This window comes from Dermacentor albipictus, chromosome 1 (assembly GCF_038994185.2).
Source record: "Dermacentor albipictus isolate Rhodes 1998 colony chromosome 1, USDA_Dalb.pri_finalv2, whole genome shotgun sequence".
NCBI classification, from domain to species: Eukaryota; Metazoa; Arthropoda; class Arachnida; order Ixodida; family Ixodidae; genus Dermacentor; species Dermacentor albipictus.
Genome location: NC_091821.1, coordinates 81,171,022 through 81,185,443, shown reverse-complemented (window position 1 = coordinate 81,185,443; position 14,422 = coordinate 81,171,022). Strand labels below are relative to the sequence as shown.

General features: G+C 50.0%; 1 pseudogene; it reads right to left on the bottom strand.

The window, feature by feature from the left end:
- Positions 1-573: 573 nt before the first annotated feature.
- LOC135907467 (putative nuclease HARBI1) lies at positions 574-1,859 on the bottom strand (annotated as a pseudogene).
- Positions 1,860-14,422: the final 12,563 nt, after the last annotated feature.

Sequence of the window (14,422 nt, the reverse complement as noted above, 5' to 3'; positions counted from 1 at the left end):
CAATTCAATGCCAACCACGGGATTACGCGGCGCGATCACCTCCAACAGAAAAAATGCCGGAACAACCTCAAGCAAAAGTGGAAAGAGGAAGCTGCGAAAGAAAAGCGAGAGCGCCACAAAACTGGTAAGCGCACATGTTCTGCATGACTGGCTCATTTGGGCTACTTGTTATTATGCTCTTGCGCATGTTTTGTATTCGGTGGATGGGTGCGTGACAGTTCGGCTTGCAGAGCGTAAATGTGGTCGTGAGCACTAATAACTAGTGATGACATGTGCAATCATTGGAGATGAGAAAATACGCTCGTAATCACGCTTTCTGCAAGGTGTGTTGTCTTATCGCGAAGATTGCACGTACATGGAACCTGCGTTACACGTTAAAACAGTTCTCGAGGAGTTTCTTTCGCCACAGGGACTGCTAGATATGGCAAAGCCTTTAGCGCCAATTCAAACAGACAGGGAGGTGACAGAGACACAGGACAGGCGCTAACTTTCAAATGGCGTTTATTGAAACACAGAGGCAGATATATAGCGAAGCAGGTATGGAAGATACAAAAGGATATTTGCAGTCTTTACCTAAGTGAAGCTCTTCTGGATGAGCAGCTGCCATGCTTGCACTCCTGAAAAGCTGTCAGTGAGGCGATCAACTGGTGGCAAGTGCAGTGTTCGCTTTGCCGCTGTCGTGCTGGAGGGGCTTAGGGGAACTCCGTGAACAGGAGGCTGCGGCTCCTTCAGCAGGCAGCCCAAGTTGTGCAGTGCTGCACGGGCTGTTATAATGAGGACGACGTTTCCTTCCTTATACTGCAGCCCCATATCCAGGCAAGGAAAGCGGCGCTTCCAGACGCCGAACGCCCTTTCAACGATGTTGCGTGTCCTTGTGTGGGCTTTCTGGTACCTGTTTGTACAAAGGTTTATTACACGTTACCCCACAAGCCTTACGATTCGATGCCATACCTCAACAACGTGGTTCATGTTTCCGTCATGCAACGTCACCGACATGTTAACTTACCTTCCTTTTGGTGTGTGTGCTGGGCCAGGGTCTGAGAGCGGTGTCAGCAAGAATGGCTGATATGCATACCCCGCATCTCCCAGCAACACTTCAGGCGCCCTGCCTTTCTCGTAGAGCACCCGCAAGCGGGAATTGTCAAAAATTCGGCTATCGTGCACCGAGCCTGGCCAGCCGGCAACGATGTCAAAAAATTGCATTTGTGGACCGGCGACAGCCTGCATCAAACCAGCAACATATCAGTCAGCACAATTGGGATAACTACCTGTGTAGTACGGATGCATGTTGGTGCACTCAATCACTGTCGATAAGAAAGTCTTTCAATCACAAACCGCAGGCAGTAGTCTTTCTTCGAGAACCTCCGCTAAACCTGCATTAATGGGCAAACAGAAAACGAAAAAAATAGTGTTAGAACGTTCTAGTCATGCACTTTATAAGAAACGAAGGTACATTCTAATACAATCGCTGGGTTCAAAATAAAATGATGGACCTCGAGCGCAGCAAAACCTGCGACGAAGGTGCAAGCTCCGGGCCCCTACATATTAGCTGCATTAATATTTATTCTTATTTACTCCGCCAGCGCTCGATACAAGCGAGCTAATGAATGTACGTCCTGCAAGAATAATAAAAAAATAAAAAAAAAGCACAACACGTGCAGTGCACGAAATGCAGGCGAGCTAAACTGTTCAGAGCGTTTCAATTTTCATTGCTTACCTGCACGTTGATGGAGAAAAAGCCCTTGCTATTACGGAAGACCTACGCGTCATTACCGCCGGGGGCTTTTATTGCGCACGTGTGTGCAGTCAACGCATACGGTTACGCTAGGAAATTCAGCCACTTCATAAAAATCCCGCATCACTTTGGGCAGTCTCGCCAACTGCGGGAAGCGCACCAGCATCGGGCGCAGGTGCTTCGCGATGAGCAGAGTCATCTTTCCAAATGCGCGGCACACTGCTGACTGAGGAATGCGGGCCTGATCCCCGGTGACTGCTTGAAACGTGCCAGCGCCGTAAAAGCTCAGCGCCATCAGCAGCTGCAGCATGGGAGGCACAGGCTGTCCTCTGTTGTCCCCGCTTTCCCGGATAGGCAACATAGCGAGAAGCTGTCGCACGGCGTTCTTCGTGAATCTGTATCGACCGAGGAATTGTTCGTCGTCGTACAGCTCCCACGGATTCCCTCGGTCACGTGGCGGGTCGCGGAATTTTCGGCAAGGGCTGCGCCTCTGAAAATGCTGTATCCATGGCGTAGCAAGCAAACTGGAAAGCAGATAACCTCCGCGCGACGTCCGTTTGGGAGGCTGCCATGTTGGAATACCGCACGAAGTCAGTTTCAAGCTAGCCTGGGAGCAGACTTGAAACTCGAGCGGACTTCGACCCAGCCAAGTCGTTTACAAGTCGTCTGCAAGGTCAAGCACGATCGAGCGGCGAAGCTGTCCTTGAGACTGCAAGAATTCAAGTTCGAGCCAAGCTAGATCTCTGCATTCGGGGGTTAAGGCCGCCGTTGAGTGCCGTTACATTGTATATGACTGCGACAAGTTGGTAACGGACGCTTGCATTCGAGACCTCATCCCGTAGAGTGCGGTGGAATAAAAGCTACGCCGACGAACACTGCAGAGGCGACTTCGCGCATGCGCCTAACTGCGTGAGACTGTCTCGGGCGTCGTAGCGGCTGCGCACGCAGGAGCCTCGAAGGAGCGATGCTCGCTCGTCGGGGTTTGCTTCAAGACGTTTATTTGACAAAAGACAGATCGCAGGGAAGTGAAAAGGTATAGAAAACACAAAATCCAAGCTCTCCGTGGGCAGCACCGACGCTTTCGTCCCTCTCGGAAGCGCCGCCGGTTCGCGCTCAGCAGGCGGTCCGCCGAAAACACGGCGGCCCGGATCCGGTTGCGGGTCGAGGCGCCAGCCGGGACGCCAGCCCAGCGAGGCGCCCTCCGTCCGTTCTCCGGGCCCCGACCACGGGTGCAACAAACCTGCGGCGGTCGCTTGTAATTCTCAAGACGTGCATCTTGGGGCCAAAGGATAGTTATTCAGACAAGGAACAGATCACCAAGATGAGCTAAAGAAGGAAGAGGTCAGTGTTTACAGCAGACAATGTTTACAGTAATGCCAGTTTATTCTAGTTATCGCTTTATTCGAAACGTGTACCGGCCTTTTTGGTGGCCCCAATCCATGATTCCGCTTATTATGAAAGACTAATGGCGAGAAAGGGTGGCCGTGTTTATCTAGCCTCGTGCCTATTCGCCCACGCTAATGGAGCCCCTATATCACTTCACATATAGTGGCACGGTTTACAGTAAAGGCGCTGTTTCTAGGCCAAGATAACATACATTTTCGGTCGCCAGCCCATGTGCATTTGCAGTACGTGCAGTTAGTTACAAGTGTAGCTTGCGCCAGAAATAGTTTTGCCCTTTACTGTGAATTTGGTATAGGCCTGTGGGCGTGGTGGCCCAGGCATAGCGCTGGCAACCTCAGCGTGGAAGTGTTTGACGCTTAAGGAAAATGTTGTCGCTGTCTGAGGAGGCTTCGACAAAACTCGCTAGAAGCTTGGTATTCGCAAAAAAATGTTCTTGCAATACCGGTCCCCACAACCTTGTATAGTTCGTCGCCCACACGAAGTAGTACTGCACTATACTGGTGTCAAGCAGATCGTGTCTCTCGCCGGAGATTAATTACGTCCTTTTTACGTAAATGGAAACGCTGCCACTTGGACGGTTACATGCTTTTATTTCGATGTCTGTCGCAGGTGTTACATTATTCTACTAATGCGGCTACCACATGGCTAAATCAGTTTTAACACCACTTTTTTTGGTGACATACCGATTAACGTAGTTTATATTTCGCAGGGAGTCATTCAACAGGAATATCAACACATACCCTCTACATCCAGCTACTTCTAGCCACATGCATGCCATGCGAAAAAAAAAAAGCATCTAACTGGAATGAATTGATTTCGCCCAACACGGTGGAAGCGTATCTATTAACTTAATATTAAATTGTCTGATGACAAGAGACGGCCCTGGTGGGGATCTGCGGATGAATTTCTTACCACCTGGGGCTCTTTAATGTGCAATGGAGGCCCGTACTTACACGAGCGTTTTTGCATTCTGTCACCGAGCTGAACGCGCCACCACGATCGATACTCGAACTCGCTACCTCGTACTTAGCCAGACAACTCCATAGCCGTTGAGCTGCAGAGGCGGGTGAGCATCTAGGAAAGCGCGTACGAAAATCATTATGCTGATGGCGCCCGAGATTAATCCTAGCCCCACCCGCAGCATTTTTGGCTCCCGAGAAGCGCTGTACGCACCGTATACCCATGGAAGTAACGCCTGTATGTGTATGTGTGCCTTTTTTTCTTCCGTGATTTTCTTGCGCTTGTACAGTTCTTAAAAATGGTATACTCGTTAGGAAAGAAACACCGGTAGCTGCATGGGGCGTACCATATCCAGTTGGGGGTGAGCGCGTATCAGTGGCGTGCTCCTTGAACATCCCGTCCTGAATGCCACACCCTTTACATTTTCCCCCTTCCCGCGTGCCGTACTCCAGATTCAGACCCACCCAGCTTGGCCAGCAGACGCGCATATGAGTTTGTAAATTAAAAGTTCACGTGGCAGAGAACAGTGAGAAGGGCTTTCTGCTCAGGCGCACTAGGGGTCGCCCTCGGCTCCCATCGGAGACTCGATTATAGATGTGGGACAACTGAACGAAGAGTAATCGTCCTGGCACACACGACGCCATGCCAACGCCTTCTTTGACCGCCGGCGTTGCTGGAGTAGCGGCATAAGTAAGCGCTACGCTTTTCGGCAAAGGCGACCCCTGTCGACCAATAGAGAATACACTATAGCTGTGACGCCAAGGCACGCTTCACCTGAAAGTAAGCACACTTAGCTTGGGCGTTCAAGGTGAAGCGTGGTATTTTCCAGCTTTGTACAGATTGCAAGGAATTGAGCGGTGTGGATAATTTCAGTCCGGTTCAGCCGTTTCTCTACGATGGTGAAAAAAAAATATCTCAGTGCCTTTCCACTATGTGAAGAAGGATGGCCAGCGAAGCTGTGTATGTGGGCCATTTAATGGCGAACCGCACCTCCACCGCCGGTCGGCCCGGCTTTGCACTATCTTCGGGATCGGCACACGTACGGGGAGTGCATAACGCCTGCTTCACCTCCGCTGCGGTTGGGCCCGGCATTGCACTATCTTCGGGATTTTGTGTCTACACACGGACACGATCCTGGGGGAACTAGCCCTTAACAGCTTCGCTGTAAAAGAAGGACCACTTAAAAAATCGCCAAGTACACGTATACGTATACGCTTATGTATGACAACCTCTGTTTCCGGAAGGCCCCATGCAGGCAGCACAGTTCGAAATGAGATTTCACACCTTCTATTCGTTACTTGTGTTACTCAGGAACAGGCGCATTTGATGGACACTACCTTGCCTTCCGGAGGAAAGGTAGAATAAAAATGATGCTCCAGGTTAAAAGCCGCTTGCGGATGTCGCAACCGCCTCCACCAGTGGCGAGGCCAGCTCCACGTTAACAATGTGAAGCATTCTTGGCTTCATGCCCGGAACATTGCAGAGTAGGTAGTTAAGTAGGTGTTCAATAGTCTCGCCTCGTTTCAGGCCGCTTCAATAAAGATGAGATTGGTGTGTAGTGGCGCGCTTCGAACTGTCCTCTAGCACAATGACGCGGTCCTCTATTGATTAGGGCACAGACGCGTGCACACACCTCTCGCGCCAACGCCAACTAGCACCTTAAGACTATTGATTGATATTGATATTGATAATGATTTGCACAAGAAAGCAGGTCACTTGCGCGCGCCAGCTTCAGTGAGGCCACAGACGCAGTAATACGACACGCTGACAACGGTCAGATTTACCGCTGTCCTTCGCGCGCGTCACACAGTAACAAGTTGCTTATAAAGGAGACAGTGCACCAGTATCTCCTATCCTTTGCTTGTCACAGCTAGCGCTTAGTGATTCTATGCGACATTGTACCGCCTTGGGGATCGGCCGAGGGCGTAACGGAACAGGTTTATGTCCGGAGTACAATAAATCAGCTGTCTTGCCATCGCAGTCGTCGTTATATGCTATGGTAGCCTTCCTTCTGTTGTCACACATGCCCGTGTCACACAAAGTTGCTCGCCTTACACAAAAAGGTTGTTGCTGGTGGTGGTGGTGAGTTGTGGCAACAGGCGGATTTAGTCTGGCGATCAAGGCCAGCAATTGCTCCGCCCGAGCGTTTCATAGTATCACTGTGGTGTTTCACTGCATATCTATCAGACCAGTCTCTCTTAAGAATGCGATAAGGAGACGTGAAGTTTCTTGGCGGGCTATAACTGGTCCTTCGGGGAACACAGCGAGTTGCACGCGTCTATGCGGAAGGTCGTTTTGTTGCAGATTTTCCAGGAGAGCGTCGCTTTCATCTTGGAATTTTGGGCACGACTACAGAAAGTGTTGAATGTCTCCTGTCTCGTCGCATGTCGCACAGTTCGGAGAATCGATACGCCTCGTCTAAAGGCTGGTTCCTGGGGTAAGTATTTGCAGAGCGCCAAACAACGCTGGATTGGGAGTTGTCTGCAAATGCTTCGCGCAACATCGACTCCCAGAGCGCTTGGGGTGTGCATAAATTTTCTCTCTCTTCCGGTCTCGTTGAACTGCGTGTCGGACTGAGGCTTCAGTGCATGGGGCTCACGTGAATGTCTGCGTCCCGCTAAAAGCATATGGGTGCTCGAAGTGGAGCTGCTTCCGTCAAAGCTGTTACATATTGGTCAAAGTTAAAAAGGACACTCATGTGTGTTCGCACTGCGAAGAGATCAGCGAACAAGTCGGGGTACACTAAATCCCCTCCCTGAAAAAAGAACAAAAAAAGTGCGTTACGGGGCTCATCTTGTTTCGTACAGTATGCGTTCTGTGGCCATTCATCATCTGCGCTCTCATAGAGTGTGTTGCTGACCGCTCCCCGTTGCATGAGCACATTCTCGCCCCCGGCGTGCTTATCTTATCCTCTGTGCGTGCTTAGTGGAAATGGAGTGGTTATAAATACAGCCCTCGAGTGGTGTCATCCATCTACACGGCATGTGCGTGGTCTGTACGTACGTGGAGGTTATACGTTAATTAGAAACGAATAGAACGAAAGAAAGACCGAGTGGCGATGAATCGACCGCGGCACGAAGCTGTGTTAATGAAATTCCTGACACCAAATAATAGTTCCGAGAGAACAGACCCACACACCGTGCGGCCTCAAACGCAAACGAGCGCCACAAGAACCTGTCTTAAAATACACCCCCGAGCGTTAAGCCAACGCAGGAAAAGTTTATGCCTAGGAAACATCTAATATTGCTTGGTTTGCTGTCAAGAGGTATGGGAGCGGGCTACCTGCAGGCGCTGAGCAGACAATTCGTTTATGAAGATAGTCTCAATTGGAAAATATTAACACGCGCAAAAATAAACAAATTGGCTTTAATATACTTAAAGCCAATTAGAGAGATAGAGATGGAAAACAAAGAAAGAATTCTCTAACTGAACGCATCCACCCACAAATGAAAGACACACTCTATATGTTGCTGGCACTTCTGCATGCGATCACCTCCCTTCCCGCTCCCTCTCCTCCTTTCAGTGCCTCTTTAAGAACTGTTATTCTACACCTCTAAAAGTCTTTCAGTTGCACTTGAGGGTCGTACGTACTTAACAGCATTTCGAATTGTACGTTCCACTCAGTAGTATTGTGCACTCACTCTTCAATTCTGTGGAAGATACTTCCGTACTTTCTTATGCTTCAATAGCAGTTGAGCAACTCGCACTTGTCGCGGGCGCGCACATGCAGGGATCATGCCATCAGTTCCAAGGTACTGAATAAAGCTTGGACGTGTTCCTATATTCTAGTTCGCAAGGTGGGCTTCTTAATTGCCAGGCGCTTTCTTAAATTAGGAATTTTTGAACAGTCTCGGTATGTTCTATGCTTGCACGGCAAGCATAGCGGTCTGAACGGACCTCTACCAAGCAACGCGCCCCTGGAAAGCCGGACGCTTGGCCGGGAGCTGTGTGTCATGTGGTGGGGATCGAGCCATGCACCTCCCGTAGAGGAGCTAGGAGTAATTAAAAAAAATCTTTTTTTGTTTCTTAATTTGCTCAAGGTTCCTGAATACCCCCTCCCCGACCTCCCCATTTATCGGCGAAGCCTCAAGAAAATTAGACTTGTCACTTTTCCCACGGTTCAAATGCTTCGCGGGCGCGCGTTCGAAAAAAAAAAAAGACCGCTTAAATAAAGGGACAACCTTACAAGCTCGGAGAAAATAACGCATTAAAATAAAGAATTAAACAAAACGACCGTGCGCTTACTCCAGTGCTGACACTCTTTTGGCTATCGTTTCGAAACGGCCGTAGACAACCCTAAGACCGAGCGCTAAAAGCAGCGAACGACAAGAAACTGAAAATGCTTGACGCTTGCAACCGCACTGGAGCACGCACAAGCGCAAATCCGTACAGCTGAAGCTGCTCATCGGCTCATAACGCAGCCGGCAGTAACGTCACACACCGCGTAGCCCAGGAACTTCCTCACCGAGGTAACACGGAGTGGCGTACACAAATGTGTGATACCTTCTAAAGGAACGGACGAGAACAAAAAAAAAGAAAGAAAAAGAAAGACAAGTACGGGATTTATTCAGGCGATGTGATGCGCGTGAGTCGGTGACTGCAGGAAGTAACGCGAAGCGAAATGATGGAAGCGCAGACTCCGTATTTGCTGCTTCTTGTCGTGGAGACGGAAGTCAGCGTCCATTTCTCACAAGAAACCATCCTCACGCGCTCCTCGCGCAATCATCAGCGGCGGGGTCACCTTCTTCAGCAGCCTCTGCTCCGAAGAGGGTGCAAGGCCGGAGGGTGTCGCTGCCGACGAGTCCCGAAGCCACGTCTGCGACAGCGGCTCGACATGAGCGAGGCACAGCTCAATTCATGCCACGTACCCAGTGGTGCGCAGCGTAATAATATATATATATAATGTGTGTGTGTGGCAAAGAAAGGAAAGGCAGGCAGGTCAACCGGACGAGCGTCCGGTTTGCTACACTACACTGCGGGTATGGGAAAGGGGGAACATAATAAAGAAAAATAATAATACAACAAGATCGACAAAATAGGCGGTTGTTTACGCTTCCCCAGACAGAATTCCTCCTTCCGTCTTTTCAAATCTCAGCAAGCGGAGAGGAGGAACGGGGTAGTGTTCCTGGTCTGAGGATTAGTTTTTTCTCATTATTTACTGCGAACCATGGCGGTCTTTCGAAATGGCGGAAACGTCGCGCACGAGGAAAGAAAAGTTCGAGCACCGACTGGTCTGATTAATCGCTCCGAGATGCCGTATCCTATAGTGATTAAAGCGCGACCTACATGGAGGAGTCTTTGCCGATCGCGTTCGCGGCACACTGCAGGCGCGGCGTGCACATGGGCGCGGCGAATATGGACGGCAGGCAGCGCCCCCGCAGAGCGTACACGCTGGGCGCGTACTCGGGACCGGCTCGAATATACGTGTTTACAAACAGTGCCTCGCGATGGCTTGCGCGCGAAGACGTCTACCGAGCGTGCGTGTCTGCTCTTCGCGCACAATTTCCCATACACGTGGAGTGCACATTGTGGGCCCACAGTGCTGGTGAACGGAAAGGGCGTGTGCGTTTGTTTAATACTGAAGCACGTTGTTAAACAAAACGATAAGAGTTTAACGCATCACGTGGGATCGGAGTTCGAGATTAATTTCGATTACTTTTGTTTCTTCACCACGCAGTAGAAGCATCGCACAATGGTTTCCACCTCCATCGGATTGCGGTCGCCGTAGCCGAAAATCGAACCCGCGACCTCGTGTTCAGCATCAGAAGGCCATAACCACTGAGACACGGTGGCATGCAAGTGTGCTTTTGCAACGGTCACCAGTCACCGGACGCGCGTCAAAAGGAGACGAACCGGCCGCTGTAGCCCGTTGGCTGTAGTGTTGCACTTGCGGCCCGAGGTATATTTTCTCGCGAAGACGGGAAATTAATGCCTTGCCGTACACAGTCACTTAAAAGAACGCGAGGAGCCTCATGGCGCAAGAGGATGGAGTGTACAAAGCGAGCGACCACAAAAGTAGCCCTGGTGCGAACGAGCGCGGTCTCAGCGTACATTGCTAAATGATCGACCGCAGTGACCTTTCAACGCCAACAGGAGGGCGTCAACGGCAGGTCACCGTATAATATTCACAAAGTGAAAATTTGCGGACGGGTACGGAAGAGGTTGCAGCAAACCGGTATAGAGCGGATGTGGACCGTTTGCGGTACCTGCATGACGCACAAGACGCAACGTATTTGGGAACCGTTGTGGATGACACAGGCTAGAAGCAGCGGGTCTCGATGCGGTCCTACGTGCGGTTTTGTTGAAGCTTGAGCGGATAGCAGCGATGTCGTCGTGAAGTGCCTTTAAAACTGACAGTCCCATTGGTTTAAATGTACCGGTGTAGCACACTATCAAAACGTAGTTGTCGAAGGTGACACGGCAAACGATAGACCGTTAGGCTATTCGGCGAAGCCACGAAGGTGATCCATAGAGAAAGGATTGGCGATCCCTCAGAGCGCGTAGAATCTGCCTCGTGAAGTGAGGCGAAATCCGAAGGTGCCGATAACGTGACGATAACGTGACGAGGTCCAGCTGTGCCACCGGGACCTCGCGCGAGATAAGAGGCTGTGTGATTGCAACGACGTACTGAAGACGAGGGCGCAGTGTCGAGAGAACGATATTAGGCAGCGGGACAATGAGTCCGCATTACGGTGACATTTGTCGAATTGGTGTGTTGTTATGAAGTCATATGCTTGCAAGCGTGGTATTCAGCGTCGTAGGCATTCAAACGTTGTTTTTTTTGCTTTTGTTTCGTTGTTTTGTTCACGACAGCCAACAAAGAGCTACTCGAGGCAAGGGGCAAAAGTCATTGCATGCGATCTTGTTGAGCGCCTGATAACCGCCGCTAAATCCCCCATGCATAGAGAGGTGTCTTTCTTCTTCTTTTTTTTTTCTCACAAGGATGACCGGAGAAGCCCAGAAGCTAGATAAAGGCCGTATATTCTTTAGCGTAAGCATGTAAGCAACTTGTTCACTGGCCTTCCATTCGGACATCAAAACACAATAGGGGTGGCGGCTATTGTCAGTATCGTAGATGTGTATCAGATGCGCGGCCACCGAAGCCTGGCCCGCAACTTGGGAACAGTTGCCAAAGCTCACTTTGTGCTTAGTCAACACGCCTAGCAAGGCATCTGACTAGCCAGCCTTTAGGTCGGTACCGATGCCCCTCAGAGTGGGATAGAAACTGAAACCTGAGATGAGGACTGGTGTCGAAGAAGCGCAAAGCACCTACAATGAAAATGGGCTCGTGATCGGCGAGGGTCTCCACAGTCATCGTCTAGGTAGCAGCACATGCTCTGCGGTCGTGTTACAGGTGGTGAGAAGAGTACCGTCACGCGAATAGTGGGCAAGACACGAGACGATTAGAATGCCGCGAAACACGCAGCTGGGGAATGAGGCGACTATGGAGTAAGCTTCGAGTGGCTGCCAGGACATCACTCTTACGAGGTCGTCGAGACCAGAATGCTGGGTGTGTCTCGAGCCACAACTAAGTTCAAGCCTGAAAGGTAACAGTCTGAAATGTGCGTATGTAAGCGCTGTGTTCGTTGCATGAATGATGAACTCACTGAATGAAATGAGATCAGATGCGTCTATAGGTAATGCAAGCTCAGAATAAGCTCATGAATAGGTGTGGGAAACAATAAACTCAACATTTTGGAGGATATGGTCGATGAACACGTGAGCTGTGCACAGTTCATTGGGCTCGATCAAGACATAATTATCACCCTGCAAGAGAGGTCCCAGATAGGGTGCTCTTGTTTTCCGCAGGGGTGAACAAAGTTGCCATGAAGAACAGGAACGGCGCCTCCTGTATCGATAAAAGCTTCCACAGGAACAGCTTCAACAGCAGCAGACCGCATGTTGGCCGGGTGGTCAGGAGAAATTTTGGTGATCGATAGGAAAGAGTTTTGCCCCCAAAAATTGAAACACTAGGTTTCTCAAGTGCAAATTGGTCGGCAATACGGGAAGTGGGTTGAAGCGCTAACGTCATGCTGTGGTAGGGCGTAAGGTAACAATACCTAACCGAACGGGAATTGTTGGACTGGACAGAGTTATGAAAGTTGGAGATGGCTGATATGGTCCAGCATAATAGGAGTCAAGTCTACAGATGTTGTCTCGTTCTAACTAGACATACCTTCATCTTTCGCCCGGCTTGCGACGGCGTCTGAAGCTAGATATGTACCCACGGACGCCACAGTGGAAAAAAACCGATTGAGTAGGTTAGACGTCACAGCAGGTGCCCTAGCTCCCACCGCATTCAAGTGGCCACAGAGAGCGCCAGTAGACGCGGGTGTGCAGGAGGCGGTGAGCGGTAGCGAAGCAATAGCTGTGTTCATGGGCGTGTTGTTGTTGTTGTTGTTGTCCTTAGTGGCCGTGGCACATACCCACAGTGGGGGATTGGCCAAGAATCGGGCGGTTTAATTAGGTGCCTAAAATAATAATGATAACAAGGGAGTTAACAATTTGGGCGTGTGAGTTTAAAAGTAAACGTTTTGTGTTTGGAGAAAAAAGGAAATAATCAGATGAAAACCGGGTATAAGATAATAATAATAATAACAATAATAATCAATAAAAGATAAGAAATAATAAAAAAAAAGCTATGGTTGGGAGGGAGAACGATCAATCTAACATGGAAATCGATTGGTTTCAATGAGGTAATTTTGGATCGCCAAGCAAACATTTCTGTTGCTGAACCCAACAATGGAGGCTCCAAAAGACAGGATCACAGGCACTGATAAAGTTAAACCAATAGAGCGAAGTGGGATTTCGAGTAGTCGTTTTCTTATAATAGAAAACCGTCTGCAAGACAACAAGAAATGGTCGATTGTCTCCGCTTCGCCACAGAATGAGCATAATGGTGAGGGGACCAGACCAGACCTGTGGAGGTAGAAGTTCAATGCAGGTATACGGCAGCGCAGCTTCGTATGGGCGTGTTCATGGATGCCACCTCTTCCTTCACTATCTCGAGCAAGTCGAAAGTCGGTGGTGGGAATCGTGCAATATAACGACACCTCAGTTCTTGATCCTGAAGTTCATTCCGTATGATAATGCGGAGAAGAGCACGTAAACCACAAGTGGCGGGACGGCAAGGATCGCTGCATTCCTGGTGAAGGTGAAAAGAATGCAGCTCGTTCAGGCACTGACACATGGGAATAAGGTCATGAATATTGGTTGGCGTCTTCACGACTAAGGTATTGAATGCGACGGAAACGATATGCCTTTTAAAGAGCCCCTCACCAGGTTCGGGCACTGCAGACAGACAAACGCTATGCGTAGATCACTCGGTGACGATCGTGTCTGAAATGCATTACACCGATGTACGCCGAGAAAAGAGCCGAAAATTCAAACCAGAGCTCGCTCGCTCTTCTCGGAGGAGTCATTCGCCCCGCCATCGATATTACGTCGGTGCTTCGCGTCACCTGCACAGCACCTGCAGCGCACAAATGTCCAGCAGCAGCAGGAACAACTCGGGGATTCGCATGAAAGGCAGAGTGGATAGAACTGCCTCTGGGAAATTAGCTCCCTACCTTAAAAAAAATACCGTAGTTCGCAGGGCTACAGAAACTACAGAGGGACTACAGAGGAGGAGGCGGGCTCCGCTACGGGGAGCAAGCAGGAGAGAATCGTCGCTCGCCCGCGCTGATCGAGGCGACGGGCGAGAGCAATCTGCTGCGGCGAGGTTATAGTTAGCCTCATGACACCATTGCGTTTGACATTTCACTTGCGTCTATTACTGGATCCGTTTCACCAATTCTTCCTTTAGAATGCTCCCTGGACGGCGGTTTACAGCTTTTTAGTGCATGAAAACATTTCCGACGGGTCACTCACCAGGACTGGGACACAAAGAGAAAACCTCGCGATGAATGAGATCTGTGACGACGAAAAGCCGTGCTTGATGGGTGATCTGCTGGGTCATTTTTGACCACTTGCCAATCTCGCTCACCGGATCAGCTATTGGCAACTACCTTCTCTTCGCTTATATTCCCCCTTTGTAGACGATCCCCCCTTACTTTTTCGCTCCACAATTTCTTTCTTCCTCATCTGCTACATCGCGTATGAGTAACTTCGATTTTCAAGTCTTAGACAGTGCGAGATACGTCGCATGAATGTACTTACTGTCTGCGGTTGCTTTCGAAGTAAATTCGCACTTCTCCGGGTATACGTCGCGCACGCTATAACCCCCTCCCCCCCCCCCCCCTCCTCCGTACACAAACTCCCACTTAATAGAATTTCTTCTTGGGCATGTTGGCGGCGCAAGCACGCAAGCACGCGCGCACGCAC